The sequence below is a fragment of the Trichosurus vulpecula genome, chromosome 7, assembly GCF_011100635.1.
Source record: "Trichosurus vulpecula isolate mTriVul1 chromosome 7, mTriVul1.pri, whole genome shotgun sequence".
Lineage (NCBI taxonomy): Eukaryota > Metazoa > Chordata > Mammalia > Diprotodontia > Phalangeridae > Trichosurus > Trichosurus vulpecula.
In genome coordinates, this window is record NC_050579.1 from 224,814,779 (window position 1) to 224,825,661 (window position 10,883).

At 38.3% G+C, this 10,883-nt stretch overlaps 2 pseudogenes; one reads left to right on the forward strand and one right to left on the reverse strand.

Moving 5' to 3' along the window:
- Positions 1-1,861: 1,861 nt before the first annotated feature.
- On the reverse strand, positions 1,862-7,650 carry LOC118857825 (annotated as a pseudogene).
- A 1,822-nt stretch (positions 7,651-9,472) lies between these two features.
- On the forward strand, positions 9,473-10,608 carry LOC118856795 (annotated as a pseudogene).
- Positions 10,609-10,883: the final 275 nt, after the last annotated feature.

A 10,883-nucleotide genomic window follows, 5' to 3' on the forward strand; every position in this document is an offset into this window, starting at 1 on the left:
GACTCAATATTTCCCCCCTGGTAAATTTTCCCCACTGAAGAATCTCAAAGAATAAATTTCTTAAGGAGCTGTGTAATTGTTTATTCATCCCATCCGCTGTCTTGTCATCCTCAGTGCTCAGATCAACAGAATGAGCTCAGAGTGTATGTTGGAAACAAGGCACACCTCCGGAATAAGTAGGGATGACATGGGGAGAGTGTGTTCACGTCACCATTTCTCCATCATCATAGTTATCATTCTCTGTCTCTCTGTCTCTGTCTCTCTATCTCTGTCTCTCTCTGTCTCTTTCTCTCTCTGTCTCAGTCTCTCTCTGTCTCTGTCTCTGTCTCTCTCTCTCTCTTTGTCTCTTTCTCTGTCTCTGTCTCTCTCTCTGTCTCTGTCTCTCTGTCTCTCTCTCTGTCTCTCTCTGTCTCTCTCTCTGTCTCTCTCTCTGTCTCTCTCTCTCTCTCTCTCTCTCTCTCTTCCTCCTTCTCACTTTCCATTTGGGCTACTTGTCCTATTCTGCTACCAACTTGGCTCTAACAATTTATTAATGACTTGGACCAGGTGCCAATTAATAATACTAGATTACAGTCTATATATAGGCCATCCAATTATGCCAAGATAGCTCCTGAGAAATATATTGCTTTTCATCCTACTACATCCATGATGCTAGTTTTTCTACCAACTGAAATGGTAAGGACTTCCAGCTGGCCCATGCTTTTATTAAACCATCAGTGAAATGCAAATAGGATTAAATGAAGGGGGTGGGGGTTGGTAATTGACCTGGTATGACCTAAAATTCTGTAATAAAATGTTGTGAGCTTTTCAAAATGCAGGTACTGGCTATTATTGCCAAAATATCCCAACATTGCTAACCTGTTTAAAAGAAGGCTATGCATGCTAAACCTTGCTCTGTCTCCCTGGAGCAAGTCAAAATATAAATAACATCTATACTATAATTTACATCTTCATTATAACACATAATCTATGGAAGAGCTTCAAATCAACAAGCAAGATGATTTGTGCTCTCTCTTCATAATGTTAATTGCACACACTTCTGGTACCTTTAATTCACTGCAATCCATTTCAGCAGTTGAGACTCCTAAGACAAATCAGAAGCCTAAATATTCAGTGCTAGCCCTTTAACTTTCCAAAGGCACTGCTAACATTTTAATGGCTATCGACAGCTGCTCCGAATCGATTCTTCCCTGGATGCTTTAAATTCTCTTTTTTTTTTTCTTAATTCAGGACATTGACATTAGAGTTTCAGTGTCTCAGATACCTTTTATTTGACCACACAATCAGTAAAATCACGTGATGCCAATCCCTTAAAAGAGAAAATAATAGCATTAGTAATGAAAAGAAAGCAGTCAATGTTAGTATTAGATTTGTCCAATTTGTGGGCTGTTGAGACCATTCTCCAACCACATAACATTTTATTTAGCTGTATTAAAAAATATGATATGCATTTTGCAAGCCTCATTTCTAAGAGTATGTAGTTTTGAACACTTTGCAGAGATGAGAAAGTCAAGATATGAAACTGCAAGTTAAGATGCTGACCAATATCATTTAAACAGGTAAATATGCTCTTTCTGATAGCCTTGCACATAGGCCTTATGACTATCACTTAGTCTCAAAATGCTACTGGGCTACACTGGCCATCAAGGGAATGAAAGAGTTTCCATTTTCTACTAGCACAAAATAGGATTTTGATGTTCTCTTTGGCCACTACCTCTTATCTGTTGAATCTACTAATCGATCATTTAAATCATCAAACACCTATTTTTATATATTAAAAACAAATTTTATTTTTATAACAATTTTACTGCCAAAATGAGCCAGTGATATCAAATGAGTATTGTCCTTTTCATTAAGAAAATCATATTTCTTGAAAGACATGACTGCAGATAATCTCAAAGTACATATCAGGCACCTTATCTGGAAACAAAGTATTGTACCAGATGTCATGGATTTCCTCTAAGTTGTTGTATTCTTGGGGAGCCTGAGCCATGAAGAGTTTGCCAAAGTCCTTTGCAGTGAACTCTTTAATGTTCTAGCAATAAGTGTTAGTTAATTTGGCCTGCAATTAGCAGTGAATCCGTCCTGGCAGGTGTCTGAGGAGATCTGAAGATTTTGGATGTGTCCTCTTCAGGAAGAGGAGGTTGTTCCTCAGTTCTGGTGTTGTAAATTCTCTTGCTGACTGTATTGCTGATATGGATGTTTCTGTTGCTGCTGCTTACTGGTGTTTCTCATATTAATGTTATATTTCACTATATCCCAGCTCATTTCACCTACTCTGTCCTTCAACAATTACAGTCTCTTCCCCAGATGATTAGTGTTGGCTAGACTGAGTAATTCATGTTTTTCTGCCACAGCTGATTTCTTTTCTAGTTCCCACATTAGTAAGTTGATCAGATGTGATTTTTAAAAATTATGATTGGCACTTCTTTAAACATGTGCTCAAAGGTGATGTTCGCCATTTTCAAAGCTTCAAGGGAAAAATCTTTCTTTTTACAAACTTCCATCAGTTTAGGAGTCAGCATGTATGCCTTCAATGATAGAGATTCTTAAGTAGTTTTTTATGGGATCATAAATGAGAACTACATTCTTTTCAATTATATGCTGGTAACTGAAATTAGGAATCCAGGAGAGGTGACAAAATAGCTATTACCTAGACCGGAACCAACCAACGTGAAGATGATCAATATTTATTTACGTAATGAAGCCTTTACATCATTTCCATCTGATATTGGACTTCATCAAAATCAGCACCATCCTCTGTGTGCTGGGGAAAGGGAAAACAATTGGGGATTTCAAGCCAGTCTCCTACTTCCAGACCCGAAAGTACTGCTTGGACAACTTTATTTTCTCTTCCTTCTTTTTGGTAATGTTTAATCATTTTCAAAACAATCAGTCCATCGATACACACTTGTTTCACAGCTGAATCTCCCAAGCTGCCTTTGCCTTTTCCTTTCCCAGAAGGTGAAGTGGTGGAGGCCTAGCTGTTACCTTCTTTACAGGATGTCATCTTAGTGGATGGACCAGAGGAAAGTGCCAAGCATCTATGTGCCAGGAAATATTAAAGGAGGTAGAGATACAAAGACAGAAATGAAACAAGAGCACAAATCTTCAAAGGCTGTTGTTAGGTTAAAATGAAATAATATTAATTAAATGCTAAGTCATCATATAGTAGGTACTTAATATACATATATTCCCTTCCTAATAATAATATTAATAATAGGAAACTAGTATTTACATAAATCTTTAAAACTTTCAAAGTGCTTTAAAAATATTGTATCATTTTATCATCAGAACAATCCTGGGAGGTAGATAGTACTATTATCCACATTTTACAGATGCAAAAACTGAGGAAGATAGAGATTAAATGATTTATCTAGAGTCACACAACCAGTAAGTGTTTGAGGCTAAACTCGAGTTTCAATTCAGGTCTTCCTGGATCCAGGTCCATCACTCTATCTACTGCTCCACCTAGCTGTCCCTGACTCAAGAGGCTTGCATTCTATAGAAGACAACAACATATACAAATATAAGAATGGGTATTTGACCCGGGAATTCACCAGAACAGGGAACTCCCATATGAGAAATCTCCTCTCCCAACACAGGTCACCACCTTTTTTTCTGCAACTTAAAGTCTTAGAGTTACTTTAGAGCGCTGAGAGCTAAGCAAGTGGTCAGAGTCCTCCATCCAATATGTATTAGAATCAAGACCATTCCTAGCCCAAAGGCCAGCTCTCTATCCACTGTCCTTCACTCTCCTAATTCTTACCAAAAGTAAATACCAATAAATAAAAGGTAGTTTACAGGGGATGAGACATTTGTGGGTTTGGGGTAATTAGATGCTTAAGACAGGGGGATAAAAATGCACTGGCTAGCATATTACCTAAGCATTTTAAGTGTTTTGGACATTAGTGGGAAGGTGAAAACTTAAGTCAGATCTGTTTGGGGATATAGACTTAGCAGTAAAGTTAGGTCAAAAAGCACAAACATTTAGTAGCATAGTGTGTATATACTGCCAAATTACCTTCTAGAATGGTTGGATCTATTTAAAGGTCCTCAAACAATTCATCAATGTGCCTGTTTTCCCACAGCCCCACCAACATTTGTCATTTTGCTTTTTCATAATTTTTTGCCAAACTGATGGGTATGAATCTCAGAATCTGTGTAATCTCAGAATTGTTTAATTTGCTTTTACCTAATTAGTAGGGTTTGGGAGAATTTAACCTATGTTGCTTCCTTTAAGAACCATGTGTTCTTATACTTAGACCATTTATCAATTAGGAAATGGCCCTTATTATAAAACTGAATTAATTATTTTATATCTTGGAAATGAGACTTTTCTCAGAGAAACTTTCTTCAAAGACTTTTTTCCTAGCTGTTTCTCTTTTAATCTTAAGTAATTTGATTTTTTGTGCAGAGTTTAAGGTTTTATGTAGTCATAATTATCCATTTTTATTTTCTATGATCCTCTCTATCAAAACTAATGAGCAAACTATCGCAATAATTCAAGTGATGAAAGTCCAAACTAGTTTGTTATCCATGTAAGTTGAGAAATGGGATTGAATGTGAATGCATGCTTGTTACTATTGCTTGCAAAAATAAAGATGCGTATAAGGCACTAAGATGTCCTCTAAATTATGTCAATACCCACAGGTGTCTATTTCAATTTTAATTATCTTTTACATAATTCTACAAAGAATTCTTATAACAAATCTCAATACACTGAGAAACAAATATTTGCAAGTAGTATCATGGTTCAGAGAATTTTGTTCTTTGTAATTTCTTTCTCTGTGTCTCCCACTCTTTTGCTTTGTAGCAAATCAATTTACCTTCTGTTTTACCTTTGTTCAGTTCCTTTGAAAATATTTTTAATTGAGTTCATTCTATATGATTAAAAGAGAGAGATGGAAGAAATTTTAGAGATAATTTAGTTCAAGCTCCTCATTTTCAAGATGAGAAACTGAGGCCCAAATAAGTTAATTTATTGAAGGTCATAGAGTTCACAAGGATGTAACAAAGGTGAGTTTAAACTAAACAGCTCCTCACTTGCCTTCTAGGTCTGACATTCCAATTTTTTTTTAAAATATTGACTGAAAAGTGGAATAAAGGAAGAAAAGCTATACAAAGTTTGGTGTTTCTCATCCCTTCTTATTCACCGCTTACCTCCCAATTGTCTTGCTTTGACTCATTGTATATTATGGTATCAGTTGTTATAGTGAGACTTGGGATGCTTTTCAAAGAAGGACAAAAGTTATTGGAGTAACTGAAATGGAATTAGGCATTTTTCACTCAAATATTCTCTCCTGTATTTGCAGCATTTGTTCTTTATTCTGACAGTGGGTTTGCCATTTCTCTCTCTCTCTCTTCTCATCTTCTCTCTCTCTCTCTCTCTCTCTCTCTCTCTCTCTCTCTCTCTGTCTCTCTCTCTCTCCCTCTCTCTCCCCATATTTGATTAACAATGAAGACTACATATATAATATATAATTATAAACATCTTATTAGAGGTAGAAGGAGAAGAAGCAGAAGAGAAGCAGTAGCAGTAGCAGCAGCAGAAGAGGAATAAAGAAGAACAAAGAAGAAGGAAGAATAAGGAGAAGGAGGAGAAGGAGACAGGGAAGAAGAAGAGATTTTTGAGGGCTTTAGAATTATTTTTTTTAAAAGCCAGAGATTAGATCTGGAGAGGTGAATTTTGGGACCACTTGAACAAAAACTGTAGGAGGAGAAATAAGAATCGCAAAGGGCTAGAAGGCACTAAACTCAATTTGAATAGAGATTTGAGTAGAAAGACTTAAGGAAAAGAAACTTAGTAAGAAAAGTTGAGTCTAGTAAAACAAGAGGAAGGAAATTGAACTGTGAGTACCAAGATGTCAACTAGATAAGAAGACATTAAGAATGTGAGAAATAAATGTTAATTTGTGTTGAAGATCTCCACAAGCTTTTTCCCACTGCAATTCTCCAAGAGGTCTGCTAACAAGAAAGAGATATGGGGGAACATGAATATTTTATTTCCAGCAAGTATGGAAAGCAGATAGTTTACAGTGATCTGCAGGAAGTATGTAACATTTTTATTTCTTTCATCTTTAAGTACCCTATTTATGTTAAAAATGAAAATTAATCTCCCTTCAAGAAGAGGGGGAAAAACTGAGAAGAGAAAGGGAGAGAGAGAGAGACAGAGACAGAGAGAGACAGAGAGAGAGAGAGACAGAGAGAGAGTTAGTTGTCATGACAATTCAGAGAAGAGAAAATAAAATAAGTATTTAACACAAGCCACAAAGTCCATTGGTATGGGACTCCTTCCTTATCAGTAAAGATCAATGCCTTGTGCCTTCATGAGGAGCACAGTAGAGTTGGCAAGAACAAGAGAGAAGAGAAATCCTTTTTATTTATGAGTGAAATGTAGGTCATAGACCCTGTAGTATAGAAATACCATAGGTCCAAAGCTGGTATTTTTTCTGGACATGAACCATGTTCCTTAAAAGATAAATCTTGGGTTGGACTCAGGTTAACTTGGGTCAGACAAGAAATGGGGATGCAGGAAGGCCCCTGAGCCTAAGTGATAAGTCTGCCTTCTAAGATAGCTGCAAAGGCAGTGGATAAACTTATATAGACAAGGCCAGATGTTACCTGGCATGAATGTATACAAACTTTGGCTGAAATATTTGAAGATAGTGGATCAGAAGAACCCTCTGTTAATTCTGTCTCTAATATTTTGCATTGCAAAAGAGAAAAGCCTACTGAGTTCCTTCTCAGGGTGTAGCAACATGTGCAGAGAGTGACACAGATAGGTACTGTGGAGCCTGAGAATGCAAGAAAAATTGTACCATAAAGATTGTCCTAGGGTTTGACAAATGAGACTGGTGCAGTTTTCAGAGCTGTGAAGACACAGGAATCATTGCTAAGAATGCCTGAGTTGAGACATATAATCCTGAGTTCAAGCAGCAGTATAATCCACAGGGCTCAGCTGAAGTGAGTTGTAAGCCTTCTTGAGTATGGGCCCAGAAATAAAGCAAAGCAACAGTACCACCAGTGCTATACTGCAGTCATAGAACCTGAGAATCATGTAAGAGATGGAGTAATGCAAAGTCTTACTCTCCTGGGAGAGGTAGAGGAAGAAAGAATTGAAAAATATAAAAGCCTGACTTAAGAACTCCTCCATTTGGTAATCATCAAAGTAGCATCCACTTTTTGTTATAATTATGGATCAGATATCCATGTTTATATTGGATATCCTAGTAAAGAGAATACAGCTTTGGTCAAGAGGTCTAATATAGCTTTGAGACCCTGGAGTGCCAGGGAAGGAGGCCACCCTGGGCAAAATGCAGTCACATTGACCTTATCACCAATTCTTTATGGTTTTATTCCACATGGACTCATATTACCTCATGCAGAGGTGATGGGGAAAAATGAGAATGTGGACTGCAATATTGATGAGGACAATGGATCTCAAGTTACCATCATTTCCCAATCTTTTTATAAGATAAAGAGATATACATTTAAAGCCTATGGCAGAGTTTGGACTTGATGGTTTGTGACCTTAAAAATGTTCAAGGAAGTTGATGTCAGCATAAAAGTGGACATTCTGGCTCTACTATGTCTGAACCCTTCAATACTTACTGGACTGTCAGCACTGATAGGAACTAATTCTAGCATTTTCCAAATTCTAACAGGATAATGTAAGCAAAAAGTTGTGATCCAGTACCAGAACACTTTGGTTATCCATGCAGATTGTGCAGACACTTATAAGAGGATACAGTCAAGAGGTTCTAGAACACCACAGGTGATCCAAATGTTCACCCTCAGAACCAGATCCTGAGGCATTTGTTTTTGGAGACTCCAAGTTCCACAAGAGTGGAAAGATAGATTGAGGCTTGAATGAACTCAGTAAGAGGATGAGAATGTTCTCAATGCTTTAGTCAGCTGAGAAAGGTGCTCAAGGTGCAACCCACAGATTACAACTCACCAATTCCTGGCCTTTCAGAGAAAGATCTAGGAAGATTCCTCTGTCTATGATAGAAGACCCCAGAAACCATTTCAAAGAAATGCTGATTAATGGCCTTTATGCATCACTCATAGTGGTGGTGCCTAAGAAAAATGGAAAGATACAGATTTATATTGATTAGAGAACTTTGAACAAAAGTATTAAACTAGATTGCTACGCTATTTTCCAGGAATAAGATGCATTAAATTGTCTGCTAGGCAGCCAGTGGATTTCAATCTTGTACTTAAGTAGTGGACCACCAGATTTCTATATCTGAGGAAGAATAGGAAAAGATGGCTTCAATCTGTCCAGCTGGATTTGTACTAGGTTGAGATACTAGGCAACCATTTTTTTAAACAAAACAGACTCAGAAAATGGCAGCAATCCTATCAGAACTATTTACCACAACCTTCTATTGCCATTTGGATGTTCTGACAAGCAGGTGATGAGTGATGGCCACTCACTAAGAAAAAGAATGAGGAAAAGACAGTGTCCACCATCTGTACAAAGACTTTTTGACCCAGATATAGGCAATGAAAGTTTTGTATCCAGTGAAGAAAACTGTATATATTATTAAAGTGTAAGAGAAGTAAACCCAGAGGCCACTCATTTCTTTGAAAACTATTACAGATATTTCTAGGGTACAGTTTCCACACACTGAGCTCTAACATATGGATTACAATCTGACATGATTGCCAGTCCAGTTGTAGATCCTGCTGATCATTCCATACCATGCTTAGGTATAAGTAGGCAACAGTATGAGAGATTGCCCATGTGGAATATACCTTGCAGGTAACCATATATATTTACTGCTAAAACTTTGTATCATTGCATGTTTAAGTACACTTGTTTCTTATTTTGCTGTTATATTCACTTGATTGTGATTTGTGCTATGTTCCTTCATTTATTTGTATATATTATTGCCTATAGTTAAGTTTTGTATACATGTATATATACACACATATATGTATATATATACCATATGTGTGTGCGCATATGTGTCTATGTGTGTCTATGTGTATGTATGCATATACATACACATATATATACATACATGCATATGTATGTATACATACACATCTCTATTGACAGTGTCATTGCCAAGCTAGTTAGCTGTGCTTTATTAGCCATGTTTATTGCTTTTGATTGTTTGTTATGCACTATGGAAATGGATGTATTTTTGAAATGTGTATATGTCTTATATGTAGTTAGGCAGGTTGTCACTGTAGTATACTCCCAGGTGATGCTCTGTATAGGGCTATCTGTGCTGTATGTATGTATAATTAGAATATGTTTCATTTTAGCTTCAATGGTGTTGCAACAATTCAGCTAGCAGCTGTTGTGGGGGGTGAAAGACCAACACAAGCCCAACAACAAGAATGCTGCCAGCATAGCTGTGAGTTCTTCCACCCAGCGTGCACTTGCCTCCCCCCTGCCCCCAGGTGGGGCACCACCTCCTCTCTCTCTTAAGGGTTTAAACTTGCCCCTTCAAAGTTCACTATGGATGATGATACTGCTGCTCTCTTTTGTTGACAATGGGTCCGGAATATGCAAAGCTGGCTTTGCAGGAGATGATGCCCCTCGGGCCATCTTCCCTTCCATTGTTGGGCGCCCCAGACATCAGGGTGTGATGGTGAGTATAGGCCAGAAAGACAGTTACATGGGGGATGAGGCCCAGAGCAAGAGAGGTATTCTGACCCTGAAGTACCCCATTGAACATGGTATTGTCACCAACTGGGATGACATGGAGAAGATCTGGCATCATACTTTCTACAATGAGCTCTGTGTGGCCCCTGAAGAGCACCCTGTGCTGCTCACAGAAGCCCCCCTGAACCCCAAAGCCAACATAGAAAAGATGACTCAGATTATGTTGGAGACCTCCAACACCCCAGCCATGTACATTGCCATCCAGGCTGTGCTGTGCCTGTATGACTCTGGTCATACCACTGGTATTGTGATGGACTCCATTGATGGTGTGACCCACACTGTGCCCATCTATGAAGGTTATGCCCTTCCCTCATGCCATCCTCTGTCTGGATCTGTCTGGCTATGATCTGACAGACTACCTCATGAAGATCCTGACCAAGAGAGGGTACAGTTTCACTACCAGAGCTGAGAGAGAAATCATGCATGACATCAAGGAGAAACTGTGTTATGTCACCCTAGACTTTGAGCAGGAGATGGCTGCTGCTGCATCTAGCTCTTCTCTGGAAAAGAGCTATGAGCTCCCTGATGGTCAGGTTATCACCATTGGCAACAAGGGGTTCTGATGCCCAGAAGCTTTCTTCCAGCCATCTTTCTTAGGTATGGAATCCTGTGGAATCCACGAAACTACCTTCAACTCCATCATGAAGCATGATGTTGACATATGTAAGGATTTGTATGCCAACACTGTATTGTCTGGTGGTACTACCCTGTACCCAGGCATTGCTGACAGAATGCAGAAGGAGATTACAGCCCTAGCTCCCAGCACAATGAAAATCAAGATCATTCCCCCATGTGAGTGCAAATACTCTGTCTGGACTGGAGGCTCTATTCTGGCCTCTCTTTCCACCTTCCAGCAGAAGTGGATCAGCAAGCAGGAGTATGATGAATCTGAGCCCTCCATTGTCTACCTCAAATGCTTCTAAATGGACTATTTGTGGATTTTTTGTTGTTGTTGTTGTTGTTGTTTTGTCAAAGGGTGTGACATAATAATTGCCCAAAAAAGAGATGAGATTGGCACGGCTTTATTATTTTTTTTTTTGGCACTTGACTCAGGATTTAAAAAGTGGAACGGTGAAGGTGATGAGCAGTCCAAGTATGTTGGAGGCAAACATCTCCAAAGTTCTACAGTGTGTCTTCAGGACTCTGTACACTTGGTTTTTTTTTTAATAGTCATTCTAAATATTGTATAATGCATTGT